Source organism: Amblyraja radiata, chromosome 20 (assembly GCF_010909765.2).
Source record: "Amblyraja radiata isolate CabotCenter1 chromosome 20, sAmbRad1.1.pri, whole genome shotgun sequence".
Taxonomy (NCBI): Eukaryota; Metazoa; Chordata; class Chondrichthyes; order Rajiformes; family Rajidae; genus Amblyraja; species Amblyraja radiata.
In genome coordinates this window covers 36,919,939-36,931,373 of record NC_045975.1, presented here as the reverse complement: position 1 = coordinate 36,931,373, position 11,435 = coordinate 36,919,939, and the positions used below count along the sequence as shown (strand labels likewise).

Genomic DNA, 11,435 nt, shown 5'->3' with positions numbered 1-11,435 from the left:
AAGGTTCAATCATACTTTATTGTTATTTATACCTAGATACAGTGAAATTCTTTGTCTTGCATACAATTCAGTAAAATATTTTTATACAAAAGCACAATCATAGCTAAGTGTAAGAGTGCCACGCTTGTAATGTAAGAATACTAGATTACACTGAAACAGCACATAAAGAGTCAGCACGTTTCTGGCACCATCTTGTACTCTCCAAGTTTCGAAGTTCTTAAACATATCGAGCGTTATCACACAGCCTCAAGGCCCACTGTCCTGGCAGCAGCACTGTTGCAGACATGGGCTTAGCTGAGATCTCGGGACATGCTAAATTCTCAGTTACAGTTGAGAAAAGGTGTGTTCTTGGAGTGTTCTTTACTGCACATCAAATAATGAAGTTACAGTGAGGCAGGTTAGAGCCGTTAGACGACATAATTAATAAAACCTTTTAGCATTTAGAAGCAGAAAAAAATAGATAAAGGAGTAATGTATTGGGATATTTCAGGGATTTAAATAATGAAAGAAGACTATGTTTGTAATTTAATATTATAACAATGTTTTGGAAGTGTGTTGGTTAACAAAACTTTACCAGAACTCTTGAATAGGATGAAACATTAAGTTTAAACATGCATTTTTAGTGGTCTGAGAAACGACTACTGGAGTTTTCAACAGATCTTTATTGGAAAGTTCAAGTTGCAGCATACAGGCTTATCAGACACGTCTGCCCACAACGGTGGTCAGCGCTGAACTAACCGCCCGAAAACAACAGCTCCTCCCGAGTCACGTGACCGTGGCTTCCGAACGCCGGGTTCGATATCTGCGTGCGCTAGCAGGCACCGCTGCACATTTAAAATTATAAATGGGTTCCTTATTCCACTATTCCACCACTCTTTCTGACTGGGATTTAATTATTTAGGCACTCATCAACATATTAGTTTGATTTTGAAGTGTACATCAGGGAAGGTGCAGCCAGGAATAGTTAATGAATGACTTATGGGAGAGGTATGTGTCCTCGCTTGTAAATGTGTTAGAGGAATGACCTGCCTGAGATACAGATACAGAGTCATGCTGCATGGAAACAAGTCCTTCAGCCCAACTCATCCATGCTGACCAAGATGTCCTTCTATGCAAATACTATGTGCCTACATTTCACCCAGTCCTTCTAAACCTTGGTTATCTGTCCAAATGTATTTTAAAATTTGAGATTATACCTGCCTTTCCCACTCTCTGGCTGCTTGTTCCATATACTCACCACCCCGTGGGTGAAAAACTTGCTTCTCAGGTCCCCTTTAAATCTTTCCCCGCTTCCCTTAAAGCTATCTTTTTAGTTTTAGATTCGCCGACCATTGGAAAAAGACTGTGATCGTTCATCTTATCTATGCCTGTCATAATTTTATATACTTCTACAGGGTCACCTCTCATGCTTTGCTCCAGGAAAACAGTCCTAACCTAACCAGTCCCTCCTTATAACCCAAGCGCTCGAATCATAATAAATGATTTGTGAAGCTTTTCTGCATCCTCTCTAGCTTAATCATATTCTTCCTGTAGCACAGTGACCAGAACTGCACACAATGCTCCAAGTGCAGTCTCATCGGCATATTGTTCAGGTTTAGCACAACGTCCCAACCTCTCTGCTCGGTGTCCCCACCAACAGAGATAAGCCTGGATTCCATGGAAGATCATTGAATTGTCAATGGTTCAATGGTGCTATATTGTCACGTGTGCATTGCCCAGTGACATTCATTTTGCATAGATCATACATTCATACTTGGGCGACATTTACACAGAGTCCAAAGTCCGGTTCATGCGCTCGATGTACGGGGGCGGCTCCTGACTGAGGGCGGCTCCATCTCTTCACCTCTGCCTATCCTTAGCCCCACGTCCCCGTCCCTTTTCATCTGTGCATTAATTGCCTCATACTGTGTTTTGTATTGAATTCTGTCTTTACTTTGTGTACTAGTCATGTCTCTACTATTTATTTCATTCCCCTTACATGTTTTTCCTCTACCTGCTCAATTTTTGTAAGGTGTCCTTGAGACTCTTGAAAGGCGCCCATAAATAAAATTTATTATTATTATTATTATTAGGTCGGTCTCACGGGGCTTGGACGCCCCCACCGATCACAGCTCTCATCTAAAGGCAGGCTCGCAATGTCACATTGAGTATGCAAATACAATTGGTTCTGGGAGAAGCAAATGAATTGATGAATTAATGCCTGATGAATTCACACTGATAAATAAGTCATACAGAGACATATATATTGACAACAGTATATTGTGCAACAGTTAATGAGGCTGAGGAGAGAGGGGGAACTTTAAACCATCAACAAACACACTCACAGACACACACACACAGATTTTCAACTAATTGAGATGGATGTTAAAATGCATGGGTTTATCTTGCCGGTAGTACATGCATCTGCAGGATGACTTGTTTTCACCCGTTTCCACCGGCTCCAAGGAGGCAGATGCATTGCCGGGTGGGTGGTGTGTGAGGTGCTGCTCCTTCTGCCAATCACACAGGACTTCTGTGCGCAGCCAGTGAAAGCACACAAGGTTCTCAATCCCCAAATGTTCCTTCGCCTCTCTGAGCAATCAGGGGTCGGAGATCACTCGGAGTCAGTGAGCTTCCTGCACCTCTTCAAGGAGGCCTTGAAACATCCTTGAAACCTGTTTCCTGTATCCGCGTGGTCATCTCCTCCTGTGACAGAGCTGGGAGAGTGTGTGTGTGTATCTGTGTGTATATGTGTATGTGTGTGGGTGTATCTGTGTGTGCATGTGTATGTGTATATGTGTGTATATGCGTGTGTGTGTATCTGTGTGTATGTGTATGTGTGTATATGCGTGCATATGTGTGTACATGTGTGTATATGCGTGTGTGTGTGTGGGTGTATGTGTGTATATGTGTGTATATGTGTGTGTGGGTGTATCTGTGTATGTGTGTATATGTGTGTATATGCGTATGTGTGTGGGTGTATGTGTGTATGAGTGTGTGCATATGTGCAGAGGAGTCTAACATTAAGCATTTGAATGATGAATAATGTTAATCATAGTTATAGAATCATATACCATGGAAACAGGCCCTTCAGCCCTACTCGTCCATGCCAACCAAGGTGCCCATCTAAACTAGTCCCATTTGTCCTACCCATGCACCTTTTAAAATAGTTATTGCACCTGCCTCAACCACATCCTCCAGCAATAAATGAGTCATGGTGAACTTTGTGGAGAGCAGCTCGTGTCGGACACATTGGTATCCGAGCCTGGGCCACACTTTGGGAAAGGCGTGAAGCTTTGGAAAGGTGCTGTAGAGATTCCACAGAATGATTCCAGAGATGTGGAATGTTGATTCTGTAGATGGACTAAAGAACTGGATAGTTCTCCCTGGGACAGATGAAGCCGTGAGGTAACGTGGTGGAAGGATTTAACATCATGAAGGATACAGAACATAGAACAGTGCAGCATAGGAACTAGTCCTGTGAAGCCCAATATGTGGTACCTAGAGACAGGGACAGTTAAAGGTAATGATCAGCCTCCAGGGTACATGCATTTAAAATGGAGCATTGACGAGTCCTTTATGTCCATACATGCAGGAATTGCAATCGCCTTGTGCTGCCTGCTGCACTTCATTGCGAAATTAAGGAAGTGAGTAGAACACGAGTCAGAAATGACTAATCCTCCTGTATTTATTACTACCAGGAATGAATGGTTTGATAAATTCTAATGGAGGCCAAAAAACCCCACCCTGACACTGGCTATCCCATTATTGACCCAGCAAAGGGGGCGGGAGGGATGTTTAACATTTCTACTGTCTTATTCCAAACACTGTGGGATATCATTGGCATGGCCAGGGAAGCTGGGAGAGAAACCACGGGTTACTGAAGGAGGTCAACAGAGACCATTTGCCCTCAGGGGTGGCAAGAATCTATTGGCAACAGACTTCTCTGTTAGTGGATGGTTTGCTGACTAACTGCATCCACCTGGGTCGAGGTATCAAGGGGACTTAACGATGGAAGCAGAGGGATTGACCCAGTTAGTTCTCTGTGAGAGAGTGACTGGAGTGTTGGTGGACTAGCTTTTTGGGACCAGCAATCACAGTCTAACAGCTTTAAGATAGTTATGGATAAAGACAGGCAGGCCCACAAGTTAAAATTCTGAATTGGCGCAAGACCAACTTTGATTAGATTAGATAGGAATTTGCAAAGTCGATTGCAGTAGGTTGTTTGCCGGCATAGCGAATGTGAGATGCCTTCAAAATGATGATGATGAGAGTTCAAGGCACGTTTGTTCCTGTAAGAATGAACGGCAAGGCAGGTGGGCGCAAGGAAGCCTGGATGACAAGATAAAGCTGGTCACCATGGAGGAATCTGGTAGGAAAACTGGAGGCATGGGACTTGGGCAGCTGGAGGAGATTTGTGGACTGAGGAGCAGACGAGAACAAAATCAGGATGACTAAAAGGGGGTAGGGGAGTTCTAGATGATAATTTTAAGAAGAATCCAAAGAGATTTAAAAAATACATTAAGGGGAAAAGGGTAACGGGAGGGGGAAAGGGCCTCTCAAAATCCAAAGCTGTGTGGAGCCGCAGGAGATGGGCAATGTCCTCAGTGAGTATTTCTCCTCTGTTTTACCATGGAGAAAGACATGAAGACTGTGGAACTAGAGACAGTTATGGGAGATGTCTTGAGGACAATCTGTGTTACGGTCTAGGAGGTGCTGGATGTCCTGAGGTGCATGAAGATAGATAAATATCCCGGGCCTGATCAGATATATCTAGACACTGTGGGAAGCTAGAGAAGGAACTGCAGAAGCCTTGGCTGAGATACAAGTATCATCATTAGACTCGGGTGAGGTGCTCAGTAGACTGGAAGATAGCTAATGTGTCTCTATTGAAGAAGGGCTGCAAGGAAAAGCCTGGGAACAATAGCCAGTGACCCTAACATCTGTGGCGGGCAAGTTACTGGAGAGGATTTTGAGGAATAATATATGTGCATTTGGATAGTCAGTGACTGATTAGGAATAGCCAGTTTGTGGTTTGGTTTGTGAGAGATTGGGTCTTACGAAGCTGAATTCGTTTTTTTGAAGAAACCAAAAAGGATGATGAAGAAAGCCATAGATGTTGTCTATTTGGACCAGCAAGGCCTTTGATAAAGTTACTATGTTATCAGAGGAAATAGATTTATGTGGAGAAACATTTAATAAGATTAATAGGAACCTGAGTGGAAACATTTTCAGAGGGTGGTGACTATATACAACTATATACTATAACAATATTTAAAGGACATTTTGACAACCACATGGATAGGATAGGTTTAAAGGGATATAGGCCAAATGTGGGCGGGTGGGACTAGTGTAGAGGAACATTTAGGATGACATGGACAAGTTTGGCTGAAGGGCATGTTTCCGTGCCGTATGACTCTATATGACAATCAGTCTTGAAGAAGGTTCCCGACCCAAACGTTGACTGATGACTTCCCTCCACAGATGCTGCCTGACCTGCTGAGATCCCCCAGTAGATTGCTACAGACTCCAATATCTGCAGTCTCTTGTCCCTATTTTTTTTATCCCCAACTTTTCCTAATTCTGATTAAATGGTATCGACCTGAACCATCATTGGCTGTTTCTTTCTCCATAGATGCTGCCTGACCTGCTGAATGTTGCCAGCAATTTCTCGATTTGATTTGGGATTTGCAGCGTTTGTATATTTTGCACCAGACCACTGTATGTGGCATCAGCAGCGACTCTTCCCTCGTGGTAACGATGCTGAGATGCATCGACTACAGTTGGGGGTGGAGGGTCACGCACAGCTAATGAGGTGCTAATTACCCCGTAAAAGGGTCCTAAAATTAGTTGGCGAATCATTAAATGTTAACAGGATCAGTTAATTAACTGTGAAAATTGGCTAATCTTCTCTGGAAAGCTCAGTTAATTAGCTGAAACAAGGCTGCTGAATTATCAGTCTGTGGATCGGTTAATGCTGTGGAAGCCAGTTCACCGGCAGGAGCATCGGACTAAACCTGTGCTGTGCGTGGCTGCAAAGTCTCAGGCAGCCTGCCGCTGCTCCGGGATAGCATCGTATAGGTGCAGGACAGAGGGGTGGACAGCTCCTTGGTCAACGTGGGCCAGGAGAAGGCCTTCGACAGGATATTGCACGTGTACATGATGGACGTGCTCTCCAAAATGGCTTTTGGGAATTAGGAATTGGATCCAACTTCTCTACTCAGGTATCTGTAGAGCCGTCCAGATCAATGGGTGGGGGTGGGGGGGGTGGGGATGGATAGCTTCCCCATTTAGGTCTGGAGTCAGGTCGGGTTGCCCACTCTCGCCTAACTTCTTTATATGTTGTATCGGACCCTTCGCTAAATCCATGAGGAAGGATGAGAGGTGAGATTGCCAGGCATTGGGGGCACTCATATCAGTACCCTCCCTGTTCGTGGATGATGTTGCTGTCTTTTGCTCAGATCCACAGTGACTCCGCATATTGATCAGCATCTACAACCAGTTTGAGTTGACATTGGAAGCCAGGGTCAACTGCAGGAATAGCGAGGCCATGCTCTGCGCAGCTGGCCCGCACGATCTTCTGTTCCCTTCACCATCGGGTCTGCTGACTACGTGAAGGTGCTGCTGATCTGGTTCCAAAGTCATTGGAAAATAATTAGGCCATTTGGCCCATCAACTCTACTCCACCATTCAATCATGGCTGATCTATCATATCCTCTCAACCCCATTCTCCTGCCGTCTCCCTGTAACCTTTGATACCCTTACTAATGAAGAACCTGTCAATCTCTGCTTTAAAAATACCCAATGACTTGGCCTCCACAGCTGTCTGTGGCAATGAATTCCACAGAAGGTGGCATAATGGCGCAACGGTAGATTTTCTGCCTTACAGCGTCAGAGACCTGGGTTCGAATCTGACATTGGGTGCCGTCTGTTCAGTTTCTACGTTCTCCCTGTGACCACATGGGCTTGTAGATTAATTGGCTCTCTGTACATTAGGCAGGAAATGGTGTTGGATAGACTGATGGGACTGAATGCTGATAACTCCACAGGGCCAGATGGTCTGCATCCCAGGGTACTTAAGGAAGTGTCTCTAGAAATCGTGGATGCATTGGTGATAATTTTCCAATGTTCTACAGATTCAGGATCAGTTCCTGTGGATTGGAGGGTAGCTAATGTTATCCCACTTTTTAAGAAAGACGGGAGAGAGAAAACAGGGAATTATAGACCAGTTAGCCTGACATCGGTGGTGGAGAAGGTGCTGGAGTCAATTATAAAAGATGAAATAGTGGCACATTTGGATAGCAGTAACAGGATCGGTCCGAGTCAGCATGGATTTATGAAGGGGAAATCATGCTTGACTAATCTTCTGGAATTTTTTGAGAATGTAACTAGGAAAATGGACAAGGGAGAACCAGTGAATGATAAGGTCCCACATAGGAGATTAGTGGGCAAAATTAGGGCACATGGTATTGGGGATAGAGTGCTGACATGGATAGAAAATTGGTTGGCAGACAGGAAACAAAGAGTAGGGATTAACGGGGTCGCCTTTCAGAATGGCAGGCAGTGACTAGTGGGAACCACAGCTATTTACAATATACATCAATGATTTAGATGAAGGGATTCAAAGTAACATCAGCAAATTTACAGATGACACAAAGCTGGATGGCAATGTGAACTGTGAGGAGGATGCTATGAGAATGGAGGGTGGCTTGGACAGGATAGCTGAGTGGGCAGATGCAGTTTAATGTGGATAAATGTGAGGTTATCCACTTTGGTAGCAAAAACAGGAAGGCAGATTACTATCTAAATGGCGTCAAGTTGGGAAAAGGGGAAGTACAACGGGATATGGGGGTCCTTGTTCATCAGTCTATGAAAGTAAGTATGCAGATGCAGCAGGCAGTGAAGAAAGCGAATGGCATGTTGGCCTTTATAACAAGATGAGTTGAGTATAGGAGCAAAGAGGTCCTTCTGCAGTTGTACAGGGCCCTAGTGAGACCACACCTGGAGTATTATGTGCAGTTTTGGTCCAAGGACATTCTTGAGGTAGTGCAGCGTAGGTTTACAAGGTTAATTCCCGGGATGGCATATAGTGAGAGAATGGAGCAGCTGGGCTTGTACACTCTTGAGGTTGGATGAGAGGGGATCTTTTTGAAACAAATAAGATTATTAAGGGTTTGGACACGATAGAGGCAGGAAACATGTTCCCGATGTTAGGGGAGTCCAGAACCAGGGGCCACAGTTTAAGAATAAGGGGTAAGCCATTCGGAACGGAGACGAGGAAACACTTTTTATCACTGAGAGTTGTGAGTCTGTGGAATTCTCTGCCTCAGAGGGTGGTGGAGGCAGGTTCTCTGGATGCTTTCAAGAGAGAGCTAGATAGGGCTCTTAAAGATAACGGAGTCAGAGGATATAGGGAGAAGGTAGGAATGGGGTACTGATTGAGGATGATCAGCCATGATCATATTGAATGGCGGTGTTGGCTCGAAGGGCCGAATGGCCTACTCCTGCATCCATTGTCTATTGCCCCCAGAGGCAACCACAGGAGTGAGGCTATGCTCTTCAGCAGCTGACCTTTGGTGGTCTGGCTATCTTCAGGTGCTGCCAATCTGATTCGGAAGGGCTGAGGAGTGCAACAGAATTGGCTGGAGTGGATAGCCAAGGTCAAGCATAAATTGGGTCTGTGGAAGCAGCGCCCCCTCGCGATAATATTACCCACCGAGGTTCCACCTGTCCCTGGTGATGTAAAGGATAGGCCTGGCACCGATGCCACGCAGTGTGCCAGTCAGCTGGACATTGCCACACCACCTATCCTTTGAGGAGGAGTTCGACCAAACCAACACCTTTGACCACAAGTTCATCAAGCAGTGATCATCCTGCAGGCACGTCTCCACGTGGCATGGTTCCCAGAGAAGGCTGCCCAGCTTGTTTGCTGAAATGCCTCGTTGCCAGAACTCACCAACAAGCACCAAGACTTTGCTTAGCTGGCTGTGAGAAGGCCTCTCCCAGTCAGATGCTTCTTGCACTGTCGGAATCTTACTACCAATACCCGCTACCCTTGGGATGGCTGCTACGGTGAGGACACCGTTGCCCACCTTTTCACAGAGTGGATTTACAAAAGGAATGGTGCAGTGGTCCTTGTCCCAGTTCGTCATGAACAGCTCCATAACAGAGGACTCTGATTTATGGGCTGTTGTCGGGGACACATTTGGAGACAGGCATCAAATGCTACTGGTAGATCATCAACTCGGCAAAAGATGCTCTTTGGTCTGCTCAAAATTGATTGACCTGTGCATAGTGAGATGTCCATCAGGGAATGTTGTCCATTGGCCCACTCCAGACTGCAGGAGAACGTGCTGAGGGACACACTGTAGCTCGGTGCAGACAACGCCAAGACTGTGGTGGTGGGGGGGGAGGGGACCACAGTCTAGGGTCCTTCCGCTGCTGGGCATTGAGGGACAGAGTCTGGTAGGGATACCCCTCAAGCAAGGGATAGAATATCACCTCAGCGGGCCACATGGGTGTTTTATTTAAAGATATGTGTGAACATTACTGAGTATGTCACTGATGAATGTATAGATAATGTCTGAAGAGTTTTGGACAGTTTTTGTTTTTATGGCAACTAAAGTTTATTTTGGGGAATCAAGAAATATTCAGCTATAAGATGGGCTTGCCGGTCACACAAAGGTCTCCAAAAATATAGTGTAAAGGAAATTGGTGCAAGTATCAGGTTTACACTAGAAATTGATACAAGAAAATGTTCAAGTTTCCTCAGTGAGATTCGAAGCGTTGCCTGGTTACGGGGGCTTGGACACAACTGAGAAACACTGGGTCAAACTATTGCACTGATTAGCAACAGGGATGAAATCAGTCTTCCCCAACATCCCACCAAGTCTAGGCCTTCCCTCTACTCCCGGGGGCTCAGTCACTGCAGGCATATATAATGCAGGTACATTTTTGAAAGATGGAGAGGTATAGGGAACTGGCACCAACGAGGGGACCTGGCGCAGATCAGCCACAATTACATTGAACGACGGGGCAGGCTTGAGGGAACAAGAGGCCTACTCCTCCCATTTTCTTGTCAGGCATTTGAGATGCTGATCCACAAGAGACGAACTTTAATAAAAACAAATGAATTATCGACTCATGGATAAACATTATTCAGATGTGTGTGCATGCTACCTGTGATTTAGCGAATGAGGGTGAAAAATACTGGAATATTTCACAAATAGCATTTTGAGAGCCGAGTTCAGGACAGTGGCCATGCTCAGACCTGCTGGTTTTATGGGGCGTTTACAACTACGGTGAATCACCCATGACACATGTTACACAGGAAGTGTGTCCAGACTTTCCATAGATTATATTAATGACGTTGCCATTGGTAACTACTATTACATCTGAGCAAGAGAGACAGATACAGAGACAAAAGTGCTGGAACTGAGAACAAAACACGACAGTCTGAAATAAAAGCAAATGCTGGATATCAGGAGGTGGAGAGAGTGAAACAGCCAACATTACGTTGATGATCTTTCATCAGTATTTCTGATACAAACAGGCAAGGCCGACTAACTGTTGAATTCTATGTTGAATCCAGAGGTGAGAGGTGAGCCCTTCTCTCCCAGGACCATTCCCTAGCTTCCTCCCCAGTCTGAAACTCACCACCAACTCTACCTTGTCTCAATGGCAACCTGTGGAGGGATCCCTGTGTGAAGGGCGCTGTGTTGAGAGGATATTGCTGTTTGTGGAGAAGGGTCGTGATGGCCTCTGGCAGCCAGCTTCTCCCCTCTGGCAGCCAGCTTCTCCCCTCTGGCACGCAGGGTGGTTCTTCCCGGCCTCTGAATGGAGCGCAGGAGGCCTCATTGCTGCCTGTATCATGGCCACATCCCCCACCCTCTCACTGCGAACCCCCACAGCCCTTCCATCGCCAGGGCTGAGAGGTCCACATGCTCTGTTGCGATGTCTCAACCAGCCTCCGGCAGAGTTCACACGATCAAAGTGAACAGGTGAGATTACCAACAGACCTGGTGTGGGAGAGACCGCTCCGCGGGCTGCCAGCGGCAGAGAGACACACAGAGCCGATGTCCCGAACACAATGCGGTGGCAGATGATCGGGCAAATGGTGGGCAACCCCTTCACAGGGACAGATACTCACTGTGTCCCGTGCACAGGTGCACTGAATGCTGACATGACCTACAGCACAGAAACAAGCCCAATGGACAGCATGTGAGAGGGTCTTACTATCCACCCCACCCATTAGTACCTCCATCAGCTGAAACAAACCTGTCCTATACATGGTGTCTAAGACAACAGGGCTTAGGTAGAAGGTGAGAGCTAGGAGATTTGGAGGGGCTCTCAGGGGGATTTTTTCCCAACCTTGTAATGGAGAGAGATCCTGGTGAGTGTCCCTTGTGCTCTTTCCAGAGGAATCATATACTTCCGGTGACAACTGGAACTGCACA

The 11,435-nt window shown here is 45.9% G+C and overlaps 1 long non-coding RNA gene across 1 annotated transcript; it reads right to left on the bottom strand.

Moving 5' to 3' along the window:
* Positions 1-357, bottom strand: LOC116984298. The gene is made up of 2 exons (XR_004414959.1): positions 243-357; positions 1-191 (listed from the first exon to the last, which is right to left on the bottom strand). It is a non-coding gene; the product is annotated as an uncharacterized LOC116984298 (long non-coding RNA).
* Positions 358-11,435: the final 11,078 nt, after the last annotated feature.